This window comes from Canis lupus, chromosome 18 (assembly GCF_011100685.1).
Source record: "Canis lupus familiaris isolate Mischka breed German Shepherd chromosome 18, alternate assembly UU_Cfam_GSD_1.0, whole genome shotgun sequence".
NCBI classification, from domain to species: domain Eukaryota; kingdom Metazoa; phylum Chordata; class Mammalia; order Carnivora; family Canidae; genus Canis; species Canis lupus.
The window spans coordinates 32,963,674-32,986,716 of record NC_049239.1 but is presented as its reverse complement, the minus strand read 5'-3'; the positions used below and the strand labels follow the sequence as shown (position 1 = coordinate 32,986,716).

General features: G+C 49.2%; 1 protein-coding gene across 1 annotated transcript in view; it reads right to left on the bottom strand.

Moving 5' to 3' along the window:
• Positions 1–19,069, bottom strand: part of SLC1A2 (solute carrier family 1 member 2) — a 138,396-nt gene extending 119,327 nt beyond the window's left edge. Inside the window, 1 exon segment of the mRNA NM_001003138.2 lies at positions 19,006–19,069. The gene's annotated coding sequence lies outside the window, so the exon portion shown is untranslated.
• Positions 19,070–23,043: the final 3,974 nt, after the last annotated feature.

Sequence of the window (23,043 nt, the reverse complement as noted above, 5' to 3'; positions counted from 1 at the left end):
GGTGGGCGGGGGGATGAGGTGACTGGATGACGGGCACTGAAGGGGCCACTTGATGGGATGAGCACTGGGTGATATGATGTATGTTGGCAAACTGAACTCCAATTAAATAAACAAATAAATAAATAAATAAACAAATAACCATTATTCCCTCTGGTTGTTCCCATATCTTAGATAAAGTCCGTCTATTCACAGCCCCCTTGGATGTGAGAGGATCTGGGAAGGTCAGGACAGAGAAGCTAAGGCGAGTTTGGCTTTCCCCACCTCACCCCTCCACCAAGACTGCCGCAAATTACAGCTCCAGGGACCCCAGAACAGCGAGCCTCTGGGGATGGGGGTCCAAGGCACGAGGAAGAACACAGGCAAAGTGGGCAATGTGCCTTCTAAAGCTCACATGCTGGGCAGGAGAAAGAATGAGACACAATAGGTAGATTTGTGGTCCAAAAGCCAGTGGCAGAGCAAAGACTAAAATCCAGGCCTCTTAACCCACTTTGACTATGGGCCTCAGCCTAATGAGGGGGGCGGGGCCAAATGTTCTGGAACATTCTGAGTCCACAGGGACGGCAAGTAGAAACACTTTATTATCCTCAATGTGCCATCAAAGCCCACTTGGTAGAAATTTCTAGTGCAATTTCACTTGCCCTGACCACTCTCACTCTTGAAGGGGATGGAACAAAAATATGGTTTGGCCAAGGAGACACACCCCATTTGACGAGCTACCCGCGGTGAGTAGTCCAAAGGAGACGAAGCCTTCAGCAACCACACGCAGCATTAAGTAAAGCCTGCGCAAAGAGATATCTGAGGTCCATGGTTTGTCAGGTGATAAAAAGCAATGCCACCGCCCAACTCTCTCTAAGAGGTGATGAGTTATCTCATCTTAAGAGATCTAAAAAAAGGCAAAGTCTTACCCTAAGCAGCAGAAGGCTTAGCCTCCTACTCAGCCCTGCAGAGCTGTGAGACACACGAGATGAGGGCCGAGTATGCTGCATTTTAGAGAGAGCCCATTCAGAGCCTTGCCACCAGGAGGGAAGGAAGCCCTGCAGAGCCCGCCCATGCCTGGGTCACTACCCAGTTCCAGGAGAGGCTTCGTGAGCATTTATTTGCAGCCTGCAAGTTAAGTACAAAATAAAAACATTCAGCCACAGACTGTGCCTACCAGTCTGGAAAGAGCAACCCATCCACGTTTAAGGACCTTCATCATGTCCTTATTACTCGCCTCTCTTCTTTCCCTACTCCCTGAATCGCTGTCCTCCCCGTATAGTCCTCCTTCATCTCGAAAAGAAGTCAAGAGATGGCCTTTAACAGACACTTAGCCCCCTTGGGCATCTCCCAAGATGGGAAACCAGAGCAAGCCCTTTTAGTTAGCTGCACCCAACACCTTGAGCTTGCCCTACCCGGATAATGAAGCCAAACTGGATGATTCTCCCTGCATGATTGTTATGTGGGTGTCATCTCCATAAAAATTGGGTACAAAACCCAGATGCCCGCAGCTGAGGTGGAGAGGCAGCTGGGATAAGGGGCAGGGCTGGATCTTGAGACAGAAAAGTTAAGGACATGAGAGGCAAACCTTGCATCTCCATGTCGCGCTGCAGAGGATGCCTTTTCCAGGTGTGCACAGCTTGTCAGACCATCTACTCATCCTCAGAATAGAAAAGGTGTTCAGCTCCTTCCAGGTGAAGCAAAAGGGCAGGGCAAAAAGGAAGAAGCCTGTCCCAGTAACATCGAGAGCCACCTTTTTTTTTCCCCCACAAAAAGCACTTGTTAGAGGAAAGCTAACCCCTTAGAAACACAGTGTGAACTCTGCACAGTTACAGAAAAGGAACTCATGAGAATGTTGTGCAAAAGCCCTGAAACAAAAAGAATGTGATCATCTCAACAGATGACTGATGTGGAATGTAAAAAAGGACATGTACATATAAAGAGCCAAGATGGGGGGGGGGGGTAACCAACTGCAGAGAAAAGACATTTCTTCATCTAAATTTATTAACAGATGTTCATAACACATTGCCAAGTCAAAATATTAGTTTATAGGACAATCTATAGGCTATGTTTCCCTTTTTTAAAAGTATAAAAAGATTTTATTCATTTATTCATGACACAGAGAGAGAGAGAGAGAGAGAGAGAGAGGCAGAGACACAGGCAGAGGGAGAAGCAGGCTCCATGCAGGATCCCTACGTGGGACTCGATCCCGGGTCTCCAGGATCAGGCCCTGGGCTGAAGGTGGTGCTAAACCACTGAGCCACCCGGGCTGCCCTATGCTTCTCTTTTTATTAAAAATGTATTGATATGCAAATATGCATGTAGTCTGAAATGAAACATACCAATGTTAAAGATATTTATCTCTGGTTAGTGATAGAATAGGTGTTACGGGATTTTTGTTTAATCTTGTTCGTGTTTAGCCAGCATGGGATTTCATGCATAAGGAATAAATTTGTCAGGGATAAACTCTCCACCCTTACAGAATCATACCTTAATATGGCTTACTCCTGCCACAAATCATCTAAGTACATCCCTGAAAAATCAGAGTCCCATGAAAACTTAACAGAGATAACATTAAAAAAAAAAAAAAAGGAAAAAATCCTACAGAAGTCTTTCTAACTACTTGATTTCCCTTCAAAATCACATAGAGGGGTGCCTGGGTGGCTCAGTGGTTGAGCGTCTGGCTTTGGCTCAGGGCGGGATTCCGGGGTCCTGGGATCGAGTCCCTCATTGGGCTCCCTGCTTAGAGCCTGCCTCTTTCTCTGTGTCTCTCATGAATGAATAAATAAAATCTTAAAAAAAAAAAAAAGAAAGAAAGAAAGGCCTTACATGATCCTTCAGGAGCTTCTGGGCTGGTGAACACACTGAAGTGCTGGGACGTTGGTGCGCCCAGAGAGGACACCACGTCCCTTCCCCAATATCTTGACCTATGCATTTCCATTTAGCTGCTTCTGAGCGGTGTCCTTTACTAATAAACTGGGACACATAAGTGAGGTGTTTCCCTGAGTTGTCAGGTTATCAAACCTGGGAAGGCGGCTGGGGGTCAGTGAGGCAGTCAGAACTGCAACGTGGGCTTCCAACTGGCACGCAAGTGGGGGCAGTCTGGTGGGACTCAGCCCCTTGCTCATGGGCCCTGAGGCCAATTCCAGGTAGGTAAGTGTCAGAATTGAACTGAATTGTAGGGCGCCTGGCTGGTGCCAGACGGCTGGAGGCCTGCTGGAAAAGCCACCATGCATTTCGAGTCAGAAGTCATGAGTTCTAGGGTTGAAAGCACATAGGAGAAAAGTCTTCAAACAAACCTACGCTAATCCAAACACCACCACTCATAAGATCAAAGCAGTCCGGGGCCTACCTTCTAATCTTATCACCTGTGGCTCCGGGAGGAAGAATTAGCCAACATACCTGTGGGTATGTGCTGAGTGTTAACTATCTAATTTGCGAAGTCAGGAGACAGGTAGATAGCCTCCACTAACTTCAACAGGCTAAAAGTCCCACAGTCACGCTATTTCAAGAAGGATGACAGTCATCGCCACAGGGTGTCCGCCTCGCCCCAGACACCACCCGGAGTGCTGCGCTCACATCCTGCCCTCCTCCTTCCCAAACCCTATCAACTGGCTGCTATTGTCTCTACTTGAGGGACAAACTGAGCCTCAGAGAGGTCCATTCACTTCCCAGAAGCTATCCCCGCTCGTAAGTGGAGGAACAGAAAATTGTGCGTGGGTCTTTCTGAGTATAAAACGCTCCCTAGGGATCCCTGGGTGGCGCAGCGGTTTGGCACCTGCCTTTGGCCCAGGGCGCAATCCTGGAGACCCGGGATCGAATCCCACGTCGGGCTCCCAGTGAATGGAGCCTGCTTCTCCCTCTGCCTGTGTCTTGCCTCTCTCTCTCTCTCTCTCTCTCTCTCTCTCCTTGTGTGTGTGTGTGACTATCATAAATAAATAAAAATTAAAAAAATAAAATAAATAAAACGCTCCCTTTTAACCACTGTGCAACACCGGCTCCCAGAAGCTGTTTCATGCAAAAAGCCTCGTTATTGGAATATTGTAGTGGACTGCAAGAGACGAGGTATCCTCAAGGTCATTCTCTCCGTCACCATTAACAGTATCTCATACAGGCCCGCACACATGTGGCTTCCTTGTGGGACTGGCCCCATAATTTGCAAGGCCCAGTGCAAATTGAAAACACAAGGCACCTCATTATTAAGAACTTCAAGGGGGATCCCTGGATGGCTCAGCGGTTTAGTGCCTGCCTTCGGCCCAAGGCACGGTCCTGGCATCCTGGGATAGAGTCCTGCATCAGGCTCCCTGCGTGGAGCCTGCCTCTCTCTGCCTCCCCCTCTCCCTCCCTCTCTCTCTCATAAATAAATAAAATCTTAAAAAAAAAAATTTTTCAAGACGGTGACTGCAGAGCATTAAACCAAAGTGAGGCCCCTTCTGAGCTCAGGCCCTGTGCTATTGCCCATCATGTGCCCATGAAACTGGCCCAGCCTCCCTGTATTTCTTTCTTTGTACTCAACCTAAGATTCTCTTGAAAGAGGAATCAGAAATTACTACATTAAAGAACTCAGGGCAGCCCAGTGGCTTAGTGGTTTAGTGCCACCTTCAGCCCAGGGCCTGATCCTGGAGACCCAGGATCGTGTCCCACATCAGGCTCCCTGCACGGAGCCTGCTTCTCCCTCTGCCTATGTCTCTGCCTCTCTCTGTGTCGCTCATGAATAAATAAATAAAATCTTTAAAAACAAAACTCAGTGAGTTTCATGACTGCTTTCATTTATTCGTTCAACAAACACCCGGTGACTCCCTGACGTGAGAAACTCAAAGGTTAATTTCAAACGCCCTGTGTTGTGGCTCCAAAGTCACAGCTGGATGGAACCGGGATATTCCTGCTCCTGGAAAACATGGGAACGTCTTCATCACCCTGGCCGGCCTCAGCAGCTAGGCTCAAAGGTAGAGAGGGAAGTAACCCTTTTAGACAAATATATGGAATTAAGTCTCAGTCCTGTCCGGCCGCCTCCCAAGGGAGTGTGCCCTGTAACACACACTCAGCATTTTCACGCCTACCTTAATTTTGTTGCCCGCTTCCAACGGTGTTGGAATACAAGCTGGACTTCCAAGGTAGCTGGTTCGACTTATTGAGTCTTTTTAAAAAGACTTTATTTATTTATTCATGAGAGGCAGAGACATAGGCAGAGGGAGAAGCAGGCTCCCTGTGGGGAGCCTGATGCGGGACTCGATCCCAGGACCCCGGGATCACGCCCTGGGCAGAAGGCAGATGCTCAACCGCTGAGCCCCCCAGGTGCCCCTGCTTAAGCCTATTAAAAAGAAGGATAACTGTTTTCCTATTTCCATTCTGGTGTTGCTTATTTTGGGGCCTTTCCAACTCTTTCAAAATGTACCTTTCAATCCCTTAGTGTCTTTTTCTCCCTCTTTAGAGGCCTCTCCTTTCCCCCATTGTCGCCCCTTCACCTTAAAAGTCTGTCAACAACCCACACAAAACCAGTTTGGACCTACCCGAGCTCTGGAACCAGCGAATCTTTCTCCATCGGCACCGATGAGTCCCCAGGAGAAGCCAGGTGGCTGATGACGTGGACAAGGACCAGGATGGTGAAAGAGACAGCTGTCAACTCTCTCTCAACCTCCCGTCCCAGGGGTGGCCCTGTGGGCCAAGGAGCTCTGGTCCCCTGGGAGACTTAACAACTCCAGGTCACTTGGAATGTAAATAATCAAAGCAGTAGGGCTTCCTTTCTTTCAAACCAAGCTCACAGCTGGTGTTGGCCTGGGACAGGGACAATTCGCCCTCTGGCTCCTGCTTCAGAGCTGCAGGAAAATGATCCTTGGCCTGCGGAGAGCCTACGTGGGGCTCCACAGTGCCCCCTGCTGCACACACTGCTTTGGCCCTTCTGATTGCTGGGGAACCGACAGTCATGTGACATTTGTGTGGCATCTGGGGTTTACTTTCCTGAAAACCCACTGAGAGTCTTCAGAGGGAAAGAGCAAACAAATAAAGTAAAAAACATGACCCGTGTGCACTTAGTTCTCCCAACTAACAGAGACTCCCAGGCCTGCGGAAACCAGAAAGCACGGTGCCCTGCTTTGAGTCTACTTTGACCTCAAACACCGCAGTTTGAACGCCCCCGGCTGCGAATCCAAGTGGGATCTGGCCTTTGCCATAATGATGAGGAAGGTGGATGCAGCTGAAGACTTTCCCACAAGGCTCAGGAAGGGGGTTTCACAAAGTGGCCCATCCCCCAATCCCAGAATTCTTCCTGAGAGTCAAGAAAGGAGATGCCAGACAGGGTTTTTATTCTCTGACCCACCCCCCGCCCAGGGCACAACAAATACCCTTCAACAGGTCCCACCGCCAGAAAGCTCCAGAGCAGTCACCTCGGGAAACAGAGAAACATCAAACCTTTTTATTTCGGAAAACACTGATACCAACCACAAGATTTATTATTTCTAGACTCACGCCTCTTTTTTGCCAACCACAGTAGGAAGCCCAGAGAGGAGAACTCTATGGGGAATGATGAAATACATAGAGAATCTCTTTAAAAGCTAAAAAGCATCAATTTCACAGTAACGTTGTCAGCCTCTGGCAACTCTTCTTTTTCTAAATCAGTTCCAAAGGCAGTTGGACTACTGAGCCTGGATTTTATTCACCGATGCAATTTAAACACCATCTTGGATGTTAAGAAATCCTTCTTTGTATCCGAATATCAAAGTCATGCTAGCTTCTCCTTGTGTTCGTTCACAAGGCACAAGGAAAAGGAACAGAAAGACCTCCTTCCGAGAGGAGGCAGGTGATCCTTGGGAAAGACGGGGGGGGGGGGGGGCTGGGGTTCAAAAGTCGCCCCTGATGGAACGTCACTTCATTTAAAAATAACAGCAGCAATAGGACTTTGTCATCTTTCCCAGACAAGAGCAGAGGCGCAGGACTGGTTACGACCCGTCTATCTGTGGCTTCACAAGATGAGCTGCTGCCCGGCGAGTTTTTCTTGTAACCTCCCTGAACCCCCTCACTACGGAGCAGTCCAAAGTCTGGTTACTGACCGCTGGGCACGGGGGTTCAACTGACCACTAGAACCTTAAAAAAGGGAAGATGCATCCCAAGAAGCAAAAGGATGTGTTCTCTCCACTTTGGCCCGGACGCCTCCCTGAAACCATCATCCCCTCCTGGCCCCTGGGTGCCCTAGCAGGTCTCCTTCCCAAGCTAGACAAGGCGATTACACCCACACGCATTGTGACGATGGTAGTAAACTGAGGCACTAGGATGGCAAGCAGACAGACAAGCCTTAGACGTGCTAATGACACCTCTGTTAGCACGAAGTGCATGAGAGAGGGCTGAACCAGTGTAACGGGAACAGACTCCCAGCTCAAATGGGAGAAGCCTTCCCACGTCCCCAGACTGGATGAGGCGGATGAGCATTCAGTCAATAAATGTTCATGGAGTGCACGGTGTCAGCACCGTGAGGGGGGGGGTGCAATGATGGACCAGCCGCCAGAGTGCTAAACGTTCCGGTGGGGAGGCAGGTGCAAACCAAAAGGTAAATAAATAAAATATTTACAAAACTATAACTGATGTCATGAAGGAAGCAAACGAGAGGGGGGCCTCGTTTCTGGAGTGATGGGAGAAGGCCTCTCTGAGAAATGGTGTTCGCATCGAGGACTGAAGGGTGCTCTAGGCTAAGAGAGCACCTGCCAGTGGAAGAAGGACTGGGGGTGGAGGTAGGAGGTGGCCCCGACCACAGGAATGGGCCCTAAGGTGGTGGACAAGACCATGGGGGTAGTTGAGGAACCCAAAGGTAGAAGGTTGTGGAGCTTGCAGCAGAGCGATGGCAGTTGTCCAAGCTGATGTGAGGGCCGTGGCAAAGGTGCCTTTTGGAGATGGGACTGAGAAAGCTTGTAGGTTGGGGCTGATGGAAGAAAAAGAACAAATAGGACTAACACCTACACTGCTCACTTTGAACGGCCAGATGAATGCTGGTGCCATTTACTGAGATGGGAGACACTTAGGGGGACGGCGTAGGGTTAAGTCTGAAGGAGGAAATATCAGGAGTTCCACTGCAGGCACAGTAATTTGGAGATGTCGGTGCATCGCACAAAGGGAGAAGTCGATTAGATGATAGGATCTAGGAATCTGGAGCTTGGAGAAGAGATCTGAGCTAGAAATATACATTTTAGACTTGGCAATATGCCTGTGATGTGAAAAGGCCCAAGAGGTGAGATCCAAAGAGAATACAGAGCGGAGAAAATGAAGATCAAGAATGAGTCCAAAGACATTTCACCAGCTACACGAGACTACAAATGAACAATTAGGTGGGGGTGAGGTGGGGGGGAGAAGAATCCCAGCTCAGGAGACTTAGAAAGACTTCCAGAAGTTAAACCTTAAAAACTAAAGACAATCACTACTAAATAATCGACCCAGCTCTAGCCGGCTGCCCCATCTGTCACTCCATGGCGTATCACCAGAGTGGCAGGCACAGATCCGCCAGTCCAGGCAGGTGCCCTTTGGTCCACCTGTGTCCTGAGCTGTCCTTCCCTACGCTGTGGGCTACGGGACTGGGCAAACAGGAAGTCTACGGGAACTGGGCCAAGCACTCACAGAGCCACACTGCCCTCCCCTCCGCGGCAGGAATCTCCAGGTCGAGCAATGAATTGCCCTCTCGTTCTGACTCCTCCTTTCACCAGCTTCCAGAGAGGGTACCCGAGAAGACCTCGCCATCGCTACCCGAACCTTCCCTTAGCACATGAACATGCTTACATTGCGCCCATCCTAAGACTGAAACGAGTAAGCCAAAAATGCAACCTCCCCTGCATCTACTTTCCTACTCCCTTCCTCCCTTGATAGCCACTCTTGAAAAAAAAAAAAAATTACTTTCCTTTTCTCTCTCTATCCATTCTCAACCCACAACACCGTGGTCCCGGTAGCCACCCCTTTGCTGACCCTGCTCTGGAACAGGTCAGCGATTGCCTTGAAATCGATAAACCCAATGATACTTTTCAGGACTTACCTTATTTTACCTCCCCATAGCGTATGGCCCCACCTCCCCGTCTGGACACCTGCTCTCTTCTATGTTCCTCCTTATTTCTCAGAATCCTGTGAACCCTGAATCATCCATCCACCCCCCGCCGCCCATCTACAGACATAGAAGCATCCCGGGATTTGTCCCTCAGCACCTATCCACCCCCATTTTTCTTTCTAGCCTCATGATCTCTCTGGGTGAGCTCATTTACTTCTGTGATCATATATATCACTCCCTCAAGACCCCTGGAAGCCCTTATATCCAACTGCTCAGTGAGCATCCCCACCTGATGCCCCACCAAAGAATTCTTTTTTTAAAATATTTTATTTATTCATTCATAAGAGACACAGAGAGAGGCAGAGACAGTAGCAGGCTCCCCACAGGGAGCCTGATGCAGGACTCGATCCCAGGATCCCTGTGCCAAAGGCAGACACTCAACCACTGAGCCACCCAGGTGCCCCCCACCAAAAAATTCTAACCCAGTGTGCTGAACTGAATTATCTTCCCCTTCAAACTTGCCATCTCTCTCTTGAATTCCTTTTCTGCACTCTTTCCCACCTCCATTTGCTTAAGCCAGAAATCCAAGAGACTCCCTCCTGCTCTCCCACTACTTATGTTTGGTCACTGAGTCCTTCTAAATATCCCCAGAACCTGGTAATGCAAATGCATCCCTATGCCCTCATTTGGGCCATTATTTCCCCCTATGGATCACTGCTGTCTCCTGAATCCTAACTGGTCTCCGTATCCCTGCCTCATTCTCCCTTCCAATTCATATTCCACCCAACACTGTTATGACAACAAGGACTTGAAGAGAACCTAAATGTCTATCAGCCAGGGACTGATTAAATCAATCATTACGTGGCCATATGGCAGACTATTACCAGATATATATAACAGACGCCTATATACCTGGAGGTATTAAGTGGAAACCAAGTTGTAAAACAGTCGTATAGGATGGTGCAATTTGCACATTAACAATACGATGTTCATATGGACATAGAAAAAATGTCTCAAAGGACAGGCCAAATCATGAGTAAGTCTAGAGAACAAGGTTGAGGTAGGAGGCATTGTTTTACTTCTTTATTTTATGCCATTCTGAAATATTTGAAGTTTGGGTTTTGGGGGATTGTTTTTATTTTGGTTTTTTAACAATTGCACTTGTTGTTGTTGTTGTTGTTGTTGTTGTTGTTGTTGTTATCACTGTTATGGGAGAAAGAGCCACTGATCCAGAGGACAAAAGGTTAAAATCCTTTGTTAAAAATAATTTCTTTGACAATAGTGAATCCTTCACATCCCGGTATTTGGCTGGTAGTTAAATTCTATGTACAAAATGGATTTTCTAAATGTTGACTGAATACAGTATTGTCTTTATCCAAATACCGGAAATACGCACAGTATCTATTTCCTATAGTAAATAACAGAGTTGAAACTCTTGAAAGCAGGTAAAGAAAAGAAAGAAAGGCAATTTTCAACGTCGGTTTGTTTTATCTTCTACTGTTGTACGACTAAGCCGTTTGAATTAAGTTGTGCTAATAAAAACACAAGCACGTCCATAATCAATGTCCTGGTCTCAGAGAGCAGAGTCAGCGAAACATGAGAGAGTAAGGGGAAACATCCATAGAAGTCTAAGGTCTACAAGGCCTTAGATTATGTACAAAAGTGCTCTTTCACCTCTGAACAAAATATTTGCCGAAGGAATAGAGCTGAGATATATCAACATAAAAGCACCTTTGGCTGCAGATTGATGGAATGCATTGCATTCTTGAATCAACAGAACAACGCAGCGGATGTTCCAGAAAGGGATTATTTAGTTCACTGCCCACCTTTTCCGAAGGCAAGGACTCCATGGGAAACACACTAGGAGGAACATAGAAATGGTTGCTGTCAGCACTGGAAGTATCAGTAATAGCTATTCTCTGGTTCCCAATATATTTATCTATTGCTTTCTCTGGCCCTTCCCATTAACAAGAGTTGAGAACCCTTTCCTAGGGAGCAATTTCAGATACTCATCCTCTTGTTGCACCAGATGCTCTTGGCGGATCTAGAGTGAAGAGAAGGGCTTCTGACATCTGTCTCTGGGGGCTGCGGGGGGCCCCGCTAAACCTGGGTAACGTGATCCCCACTCATTCTCCCCATCCTTTCCCCCCAACCACATATTCTGTTAAGGTATAGTATTTTATTCCAGATAATAGCTTTGTGGAGGCCTGGATATTCAGACCGAAGGCAACCGTACCCATTATTCAATTATCTCTCAAATGTTTGAATTTGGAGTCACTAACGGATGCTGTGGTGTGCTGCCGAGATTCCCATCCTTGCACCTTCAGGATTGTAAGATTTATTTCCACAGCTGCTGGCAGTGCTGCTAAGTGACAGTTACCGACTATAGCACCCTCTACAGCCTTTCCCCTGGCCCTACAGTATTCACCTGGGGCCATGCCCACTGCCCAAGCACAGCCCAGATTCGGTGACTGGTTGGTGCAGTGGTAGAAAGATCACTCTGAAGAAACATCCCTGCACTGGAGCTTCCTGTGGGATGGGCTGAGTCGTTTGATGCGACTGTTTCAATTTCTCCCTCGGACCACCCTTGCTTCTTTCCCTCTTCCACAGGGATTTATGCTGACAGCTCCCCTCAATAAACTCCATGAACACAAGTCTCCACCTCACAGCGCTCCCCAGACCAACCAGCAGCAAACCCAATGTATCAATGTCTTGAAAAGAATTCAAATTTGAATATTCTCAGACTAATAGATAAACTTCTACAAAAGATTAGTTCTTCATCTGAAATGTGAGCAATTAATCACAATCAAAAAATCGATGATCCCTTCAGAGCTTCTATTCTATGACGATTTTACTAATGTCTCCTGATTGATGACTTTGAATCCCAGAGAAACACCAGGGAAATAGATTCAGTCTATAATTCCATTACTCTCTAATGCCATTCCTAGAAATTAGTCCCAACTTCATTTTTGACACTTTTCCCAGACCATATGTTGCATCTAAAGATAAAAAATAATAGCTAAACCCATTCCCCAGGGACCATGAGCCCCTCCGAGTGTCTGTGATGAGTATTGTCAGCTGATATCCATCCATTTCACCTCTAGACAAGCCTATCTAATTGTGCTTTGTTCATGTTGACTTCTATCCACTTTCCTAACAAAGCTGGTTATCAGATCACAACTGCTCTTTTAAGTAAAGACTGAGATAAAAACAAAAATACAATTTGGTCTGCAGCAGTTGGCTTGGCCTGATGCCTAACAGAAAAGAATGCTTTCCTTGCTTTATCTGTCTTCTTTTACCCTATCTACCTTCGTGCACTAACCTGCTTCTTCTATTTGAAATTCTACAGTTTGATGTCTACAAGCTGGGGTCTGATCATTGTTCTCAGTCGCCTAAACTTATTCCCTCTTTTTTTTTTTTTTAATGGTGGCATCTTCTTTAATGCCACATCTCCATTCAGAGATAAGTTAACTTCTCTGTAATCACTGCCATCCTTCCTATACATTGTCTCTTAAATTCTTCATCATCTCTTCTTGCAAGCACACTTTGCTATCTTATTCCCTTTGACCAAAATGATTGGAGACACCCACTGGAGCTAAAACAAACAAACAAACATAAGGAGGGACTGTGAAATTTTAAGGAAATGTGAATTAACTGCAAAATGTGGATACTTTGAAACTGAGTAGAATTAGATTTAAAAATAAAAGGCACCCGATAACAGCATAAAATCAAAATTTCTTAAGCTTCAATTTCTCCATCTGTAAAATGAGCATAAGATTCCATAGAATGTAATGAAAACATATTATATCATATATAGAATGATATATAATGATATATCCTATATATATAATTATATCGTATGTATAATTATATATATGCATATATATATGCAGCCAGACAGACTTGGAATACATTCAAATGAATGGTCCCATTTATATTTGTTTATAGTGGTATCTATGAACATTGTCGATACATGACAATTGTCTCACAAATACCAAATGACATATTTGGGGGAGACATTTTTTTTTCAATGAAAAAACAATGGAATGCTGTGGGAATTGGAATCCCTAAGAAGCCAAGGGCTTCCAAAGGGAGTCAAACCACCAGTGCAGACATCTACTGCCACCTATTGAGTGATCAGCAAACTGTGCTTAAAACACAGCAATATGACCTCTGAAAAAATGTCTCCTCAATTTAAAAGGCAACTCTAGTTCATCACTGTTTGCATATGTTACAAAAAAAAAAAAAAGAAAGAAAACCAACAGTGACAACATCAGCCCTACTCCTAAAAGGGCAGGGTAATAGCTGTTTTAAGAAAGTGGGTAAGTGAAATCACAACCCTAAACCGCTATAGTTGGAATCATACAGGAAAGGATAAATGCCAGAGCCATAAAATACTCAGCTACATCTGCCACTAAGAAGCACATGCCCCAGGTTCGGTGTTCCAAAGGATGGGACCCATGTGGTCATGCCCTGGCGGTTTCTGGATAAGACTGCGTTATTGCCATCCTGACAACCAATAATTACAAAAGAGCTCATCATTAAGAACAACCCAGAGCAAAGTTAAAGGAACTAACAAGAAGGTAGCGGTTAGAGAGTTAGCAAGAAAAAGTTACTGGAATTACCTTGTGTGTCGTAGAGATGGGGTTTTGAAGAACTCTGCCGATTTGCAAGCACTGGGCAGTGGCATACCGTGAGAGGCCAGAACTCAAAACTCATTGTCTCAAAGGCTGCCTTAGAGAGGTAAAGGGTCAAGCAGGCCACATGCACCCGGAGTCTCAGAAAAGACTGTGCCCAATCTGGAAGGCGCAGGCCCTATCTCAGAAAAGAGCCACTTGGCCCCAGCTGACCTCAACCGTGTGGAACCAAGCAGTGACATCCAATGGTTAGGACCAAGGGGGCCAGCGCCAGGCTGCCTGGGTTTACAGCTTGTCTTTGCCACTCGCAAACTGCGAAACCTTGGGCAAGTTACTTAATCTTTCTATGCCTCAGTTTCCACACCTATAAAATGGAGCTACTAATAGTCCTGGTGCCTCACACTGCTGCGGGGATTAAATAAATTAATACATAGAGAGCGCTTAAAACAATGCAGGGCTGTGATCACTCAGTCCACTGCACCAAGACAAAAGGACAGATGCTTTGCCATCAGATTTCCCGATGTTTCCGAGAAGCCAGAATCAGGATTCCTTTTTTACGTGGAATAGGTGTACAGGCAAATCATCCTAACGTTTTCAAAATCCCATGTAAGCCAAAACACACTTGCCTGCGGGCTGCATACAGGCCACAGCGGTCCAATACCTCATCCCGTGCTGCGGGAACGGCCGTGCCTGGGATGCAGACCAGCCTCAGACCCACTTCCAGCCTTGCCACCACCTCTGTGATCCCGAGAGCACAGGGCCTGGGGACCCAGGATGTCGGGAGCACATGAGAAAGTCCCATGCCACATTATGAAGAGCAAGTGACACAGATGGCACCCCTGACCAGATGTAACAGAAGAAAGTCCTCTCCGTGATTTAAATGACGCCTCTAATAGACAGGGGTGTGCGGGAGGGGAAACGTCGCCCTCCTGGTCTCCAGGGACGTCATTTGAGGTCTTTAACAAGTACCATCGTGTATCCTAGAGGGAGCCCGAACTGACACAGGCCAAGTCCAGCCACCGAAATACAGCTCATTCCCTTCATCCCATTTTTAAAGGACAACCCTTGCTCCGCTCTCGTCCTTAATCCAAAGTAGCCACCAAGATTGCCAAAAACACCAGGGGGCGGCTCAGCAGACAGCTGTCGCATCTGCTCGCCTACACGGAAAATTAAATAAATACATTGATGAAAGATAAGTAAATAAACATCCACACTGTTGAAAAACAACCATTTGGGGGCAGGTAGTGGCGGGGGGAGGGCAAAGCACTAAGAAAATGAGTTATTCTTTTGAAGAGTTTAAGGATCTTCCCTTTTCCCCATTTGCCTTTGATACCGCTGGCCCATTGTCTGCCCTGCCATCGTCTAAAGCCAACCAGACAGATTTATAACGAGATGCGAGTCCTTTTCTACTCTACTGACAAATATGCGGCCCATCTGCCTCCAATCAATGGTGGAGCACGTGGAGATGGAGCAATGAGGTATTTTTAAACACTCCTTTAAAGAATTCATTCCAAGGACTTGGCACTTGGTGCCTTGCGGGGTGAGGGGCGGGCAGTGGGGTGGGGGGGAAGCATCCTGAGCAAGCACAGGATCCGATAAATAAAGAGATTTGCCCTAATCTGGATTCTAAAACCCTTGCTATGAAGCATCCTGCTTGCCCCCAACAAGCTGTTAAGGGCATGTAGAGAAGTCAGCAAGCAAGGCGGTCTACGGCATTTGTTAGATTTTTCTTTTTCAGACTTCAAGGGCAAGTTCTTAAAACGCAAGCAAAACTAAAATTTTGTCTTCCGAGTGACACTTTGGCCCACTACTGCTAGGTTTTAATTACTGGCGTCTTTATTTGATTAAAATAATCATAGCAGGTCATTGAAACGAAGAGTAGATTCAGTGAGTTCGGAGGGACCAGCCAGTCCCACGGGGGTAAAATCAGCATGGAAAACAATTTAGTTTGCCTCTAAATGGGGGAAAACCAGACATCTGGGCATTGGTGATACAGTCATAGAGGAGGGTAGGGAGGGGGATTTTATATTGAAATCAACCCGTGTTGAGCTTCAAACTGTGTAAAGCTTTGCAATCCTGGGTCTGTAGGATTTATGGCACAATGACCCAGAAATTTCACACTTAGCTGTTAAATATTGCTGGTTTCTGCAGCCGCAGCACTATCACTTAAAGACTTTCCCTTGTCTGACATTTCCCTTAAACGCGAAGCGAAAGGAGACAGCACCTAATCGTGTTGTATAAAAGAGCAAAAGAAGTAGCCATTGATACCGACGGGCAGACCTGTTTTTTGGTTTTTAACACCCTGGCTCTTCCACTTCATTCGGTGGAAATCCAGTTTCATCTGGAATTTGAAATTGTTTCTTGTTAGAGTTGAGCTTCCAGTCACTCCCAAGAGGCCGTCTTAGTAAACATGAAGTGGCTTTTTCATAATTCCATTATTATCTATTTTACCCAAGGAGGATGATTTTTAGATTCTTCAAAATGAGAAATGGATATGGCAGCAGAGCCCGAGGCAGGCAATCTGCAAACCCCTCTGGACCCCAAACCTCACGCCCCCCACTCAGTCTACTCCATGTGAGCTCTTCCTTCCACTGCCCTCAACCTTATTCCCGAGGGTAGCGGGGAGAAGGCAATCGTTATGTTTTGCTTTTGTTTGCTTGAAATAATAAATCCAGAGGTCTCCCTTGCCAGGGTTTTTCTGCTGTCAGCAGTTTTCTGTTTCATTTGCTTTCTTAGTCACACTGAAATCCAAGCCCTTGTGGTTGGCTTTCGCCCTGACCCCTTGGCTCCTGGGAACTGATCAGAAGACGGATCGCTGTGGGTTCCTGACAAACACGGAGACTTAGCAGTCTTTCGTGTCCCCCACCCTCCAGAACATATTTCTAAAACATCCACCTCTACAGCATCTAGGCGCTCCAATATAACTCAGTCCCTCATTGACACTGTCTGCCACCAACTACTTATAACCTCTTTCCAATTTGGGTCAAGGACCTAAAACCGTAGCTCTAGCCACCTCTGGGGAGCCAGAAAAAAAAAAAAGTGCTCAACTATCAAATTAGACATTGCCTTGCAAAAAGAATATCTCTCGGGGCCTGGGAACTACCAAAGAGTCCACTGTTGACTTTTACGGAAACTGAATACTAATAATCCCAATTCCAAATAATCAGAAACCTCAAATAACCAAACCGCCTTTGAGTATCCTTTGGAAAGGTGATGACCAAGTGCAGAGGCTGACAAGAATATTCCAAAAGACAATTTGCAACATGTGTAGGCCAAAGGTTTGAGAGAAAAACAGTAACCGCCCGCGCTAGACGTGCCTAGTATACTCTTCAATGATAACTGACATTTCCAGACGCTAACCCCAAAGTTCTGCCGAATTCTGGACTCTTCCTGGGAAGACGACATTATATTCTATGCCATTTTATTCTTAAAGTCCGTTTTCATTGGACCGCCTACTTCACAGACATTGGAAGAATCAAATGTGCTGATACACACAAATGGGCTTTGCAAGTGGGGTGCTAAACAAACATAAGATGTCACTATCGCTTCTACTTGGTAATCGGCATATGTAGTTGACAGTAACTATCCCACCAAAGGAATGGTAACCAGATGGTCAGTCCACCACGCTCTCCCATTTCCAAACGTTCTCGATCAAACAGAGTTGAACCGAAAATACAGGTATTGAAAACATCTAACTGTATTGCTATTTTTGCTTCCTTCTCAGCAATGTGTTTCAAAGAAACAGCTCCAACATTGGTGGGAAGCAAAAGCTAACAAAGGCAACTCGCCTGAGGATTCTCCGTGAACTTCTGTTGATAAGGCACATTAATCAAAGATGTCAGAAGAGGCAAGAGAATCTCACCAAACCATATGGACAGTTTGCTAATCAAAGTCATCAACTGGAGCCGGCCTTCTAAAAGCCAGCTCTCAGACTATTTATGTGCTTATATCCCCGAAGAGTGCCTTCCCTGTGAGGTCTACCCAGGTACTCAGTAAATGCTCCTGCAAGAAAGGAAAAGACGGAGAAAGACCAGGGTTTCAGAAAATGTCACCTGCTCATCAGCTACTGTTCTTAAATATTAATGGGGTCATAGCTCTTTCTATATGTTGCCCGGCCTTTCAATTTTTTTCAGTCCTTTCATCTCCTAAATACAACGGGGTTTTCTAGCCTATCTTTTCTTAACTATGCACAGTGCACAAATATGGCATTAATTGACGGTGAATCTTAAAAACACTGAAAATCACTTCTGCTCTGTCGTTAATGTCAGATCATTGCACAGTTCTCGTATTGGACAAAGGTGAGATACACTCTCTGGGGGGGCTTTGTTGTTGACTTACCTTTTCCCTCCACCATCCGGCTAACAAAATAAGGAGTGAGTTGGGTGCAGGATTTGAAAGACAACCATCATCCACCTCTTTCACAGATGCCCTTACAAGCAGGGGTTAAGTCTCGAAGGGCCCCCAAAGGCAGCCAGAGATGCCTTTATATCTTTTCTAATATGAGAGACTGATTAAACAGTGAAAACCTTTCATGTTGAGCCATATGGGCTCTTAATATTTAATTCTAGATCTCTGTTTTAGCACAAGGTACCACCCCCCTCCCCGTACACACGTGTCTTCCTGAAGTATCTTTTTTGCAGAAACAATAATCAAAAAAGCCCACGCCGCTAAAATATTAGAATGAAAAGAGAGAAGAAATCTCAGGCTACCACAAGGTGCCAGGCTCCATCGGAAGGACTCTCAGGGACAGAAGAGGGATGAGTTCCTTCTCCTGAACACAGAGAGGTGGTTTTAGAAATACCTTCCTTTTGTTGGGAGGCCGGAATCTAAAGATCTAACTTTGGAACACAGTTCGTTGCTCCCACTTAGAGAGCCTTCTCCCCCAAAACAAGCCGGAGAAATTGGTAAAATTTATTAGAAAGAGAAATCATGCAAAGTGCCGGCACCAAGGATTCTTCCCCAGTGCCCAGGGGAACTGCTCTCCCTCCTGGCAACTTGGATCCAGTGACTTCTCGCAAGTGGCCAGTGCATCCAGTGCAATGTTGTGAATTCACCAAAGAGCTGACTTCCCCGACACCGGTCCTTTGATCCCTATTTCAGTTTCTACCAAGCCAGAAAAGTTTTCCCCATCCAGGGACGTTGTTCTGGGCCCTTCCTTAGAGGAGTGAGTGCTCAAGGGATCCTCTTGGCCCTTGCAGCCCCATCTCCCTCTTGCGAAGGGCAGGCGGCTGTCACTCGTCGCTGGGAACATCCCCCCCTGCAGCTGCGGCCTCTGGAGGCCCGGGGGGGATTGCACCAAAGCCGGGGGCAGAATGGGGAAGCCCGCGCTCCACCCGCTGGCATCTGGGGACCCCTGTGCCTCCCCCCAAAACTCACTTCTCTTCCCGCCTCTTCCCGGGAAGCACCCAAATCTCTCGCACCCGTGCTTGGAGCTGGCCAGGGAGATTCCACGGCAGTGCGAGGCCACGGTGCGGCGGGCGCCGGCCGGGCGGGCTTCAGGGCCGCGCGCCCCCGCCCCGCCCCGGCGCGCCCCGGGCCCGGCTCCCGGCTGTCACCCCGGCGGGTGCCGCCTCCCGGCCGCCGGCGCGGCCGCTGCTGCTGCGTCTCGGACGTAGCCGGGGAGGCTTCTCCCGTCGCGCTGGTCTTCACACCTGCACCGGCCCTGCCGACTCGCGCAGCCTCGTCCGCCTCCCGCATCTTCGGGGCCGAAGCGGCTGGCTCGGCCGGGGAGCGCCACCCCGTCCCCTCCCTCCGCGGCCGACGCGGGCCCCCCCCCCCCACCGCCCGGGGTCGCAGGGAAGCCCCCTCACCCTTCGGAGGACGCCATGGCCTGGGAACGCCCCCTCGTCTGGGGCCCGGTCCGGCGGCGGCGGGCGCGGGGCGAGCGGGCGCGGCGGGAGCGCCGGCGGGCTGCGGAGCGCGCTATTTAAGGGGGAGCGTCTCCCCGTCTCCCCGCCCCCCACCCCCTCCCGGGCGAGCCCTGGAGCGCCTCGGCCCGCGCGGGAGGCTCCGGCGGGCGCTCAGCCGCGGCTCGGCTCTCCTGGGCGCACCGCGGGGCGCACGGCGGGGCGCGAGGGGGCCGCGGGCGGGGACGCGAGGGGGGGTCCCCGAGCCGGCGCCGCCCCCGGGCCGCCGGGCCGCCGCCGCCGCCGCCGCCGCCACCTGCGCGTGCAGCGGGGCTGGGGGCGCGGCGGGCGGCGGGGGAGGCCGCGGGGGCGCGGGGGAGTGTGTGCGTGCGCGCGTGTGCGCCGGGTGCGCGCCGGGGGAGGGACGGCGAGGCTCGGCCCCGCCGCCGCTGGGGATTTGCGGGCGAGCCCTCTCTATTTCCGTCCACGCTGACATCACCCGCGCCGCCGCCTCGGGAGACTCCTTTAACGGCCGCCCCCCGCCCCCCGCCGCCCCGCAGCCCCGCACCCCTGCACCGCTGCACCCCCGCACCTCCCCATCCCGCCGCGGCCTCTCGCCATAAACCAGCCAAATAAGAAACGAGGCCCCGCCGGTGGCCGGGGAGGCCGGGCAGCCCGTGGCAGGAGCCCAGCGTCTCGGGAGCCGCTATTGTTCCCCCTCCAGCCCGCGCGGCCCCGGGCCACCCCGCGCCACCCCGCGCCACCCCGCGCCGGGCGACGCGCGGGCCAGGGCGCCGAGACCCGGGATGCCCCTCCGTCCTCGCCTCCCCCGGGGCCCCCGCGCCCCTCCCCTCGCTCCTCGGCACCCGGGCTCCCGCGGGCTCACCCCGGCAGGCGGCACGCCCACCCCCCCACCCCACCCGCGCCCCAGGTGCCCCCAGCCGCGCACCCTCCCCCGCCGCCGCGGCCCGAATAAATCTCTGGCCTTCAATTATTCATCTGGATTAATATTAATGCAGCTCCCAGGGGGCGGGCGGGCTGCTGGGGAGGCCGTGGTTTTTTTATTTTTTTTTTTTTAAGCCTTGGGAGGTTGGCCTCGGGGGCGCTGGCTGGCCAGCCTCGGGGAGACTGGCGGGGCTGGCGGCGGGGGCCGCGTCTCCACCGCTCCCGCCCGCCTCCGGCCTCGGAGCCCCGGGGGCGGCGCGCCGAGACAGATGGGCTCCGGCGGGGGAGGGTCGGAGCCTCCCCGCCGGCTTTGCATAATAATGACGAAATCCGCGCAGATTTTATTATCTTTGGGACACAGCAGACACCTACAGCTCCGCCACCTGCTGGACGCTGCGGCTGGCGGGGGCCCGGGGAGGGGTGGGGTGGGGTGGAGGGACCTCACTTGCTTGGTCTGGAAAATGGGACCGAGGATAATAACGCCCCGTGCAGGCCCGCGGCGAGGACCGGACAAGGCTCCGCAGACCGACACCTGCAGGTGCAAGCGCGCCCGGGAGGCGTCCCAGCTGGTGCTGGGAACCTGCCGGGCTCCCCGGGGCGGGCGGGGTCACGGAGCCCCAGGTCCTAGGCGCGTGGGCTCCTGCGGCCTCCCCGGGTTAATGCCCCCGGGGCCGCGCCCACCCCTGTCCGACGCCGCAGTGCGCGGGCCACCTGGGGTCTCCGGGGCCTCATCCCCCCCACGGGGCGGCACCACCTGCAGGGGCGTAACCGAGGAGGGGGGCAGATTCCTCAACTTGCCCCCCCTCCCGTGGGCAGCCTGGGGGTGACATTCCCAGCCTCCCAGGGCTAGGAGAACTAAACATGTAAAAGATATGCAAAGCGCTTTAAAGTCTGGCACCCTGTAAAGCCCTCAAAAATCGGTCCCTTAAATCCGAGGGTCCCAGAGGATGGTGTCTTGAGCACCCAACCCAAGGACGAATAGGCACACGAGAGGAACAACACGAAGAAGAGAAAAGAACTAAATGGAAGTTAAATAGCTAAATCTCTGCTCACCTCCTCCCTTCACGCCCCACCTCACCCCCCTCCTCCCAATACCTGAGTCCAAACATCTTCCCCCATCCCTACCTTACCTGGTGAGTCCTTTCGCTCACCTGGCCTCCCGTCTGCCCGGTGAGGTCAACCACCCAGATCTAGATCTTCATCAGCCTAGGACCCTTTACTTATCAACCCTTCTAATTTTGCATTTTCTTTTTAAAATTGTAGCTATCAGATTAATGTATTAATCTGCATTAAATTAAGGCAATCCGGCACAGGCATTTAAAAATAATTTGCAGGTGAAAAACCACCTTCTTGCGCTTTCCTGGTATGTTGGCCACTGCCTTCCCCTTAGCCCTACTGAGGGTAGACGTGTGGTTTTGTATCTAAAGTTATCAGGCTGTGAACATTTACACTCTTGTTTCTCTTTACAATTTAGGAATTTGGGACGCTTGGGTGGCTCAGTGGTTGAGCGTCTGCCTTTGGCTCAGGATGTGATCCCGGGATCCTGGGATCGAGTCCTGCATCGGGCTCCCTGCATGGAGCCTGCTTCTCCCTCTGCTTGTGTCTCTGCCTCTTTCTGTGTGTCTCTCATGAATAAAGAAATAAAAAATATTTTTTCAAGAAAATTAGGGATTTTACTTCCCTTTCTGCTGAGGTGGCAGTTGGAGAACAAAGCCATGGGAATCTATCCCAGGCCTAGATATTAATGATCCCAGCAGCACTACAACACCCCTCTCAAGAGGAGGGTGAATAAACTCCTCCATCATAATCCCTCCCTATCCCCACACAGGCATGGAGAGCCGAGGGGCACCATTCATTAGCACTCACCGCCAAGGGCGAGGCACCTGGTGGCACATAAACACAGAGTAAATAAAAGGACAGAGAAACGGGGATGAGGTTGGTTTCACTTTTTAAACCATCTGATGAAAAAATACTCTTAGGGCATTAATGCAAAGTGAGACAAGTCAGACACAGAAAAACAAATACTCTATGATATCATTTATATGTGGAATCTAAAAAAGCAGAATTCATATAAAACAAAGTAGAATGGCAGTCACCAGGGGCTTTTGGGTGAGGGAGTCAGGAAGATGTTATTTGAGGGTAGGGACCTGCAACTAGAAGGTAAATAGCCTGGCGATCTAATGCACAGCAAAGTGATTGTAGCAACAATACTGTATTTCAAATTCAAAGTTGCTAAGAGACTACGTATAAATTGTTCCCACCACAAAAAAAGAAATGGTAATTAGGTGACACGATAGAGGTGTTAGCTAAGGCTATGGTGGTAATCATCCTACAATATGGAAATGTAGCAAATCAACACGTTGTACACCTTCCTTAAAGGTCCACAGTGTTATATGTCAATTATATCTCAATAAAAATAAACTTTTAAAAATCCTATGTGTTTTCGGTGTTGAGGGCCTAAGAGAATAATCAAGCATGGCCAGATTAGATGGGAGAAGTGGTCCCACCTTCTCTATAAGTAACCGGGTTTGGGAATAACCGGGTTTGGGAACACTGACATCCCATCCTACACTTGAGACCCATTTGCATTCAGCTGCTCTTGGAGATAAGGCCTATTAAATCA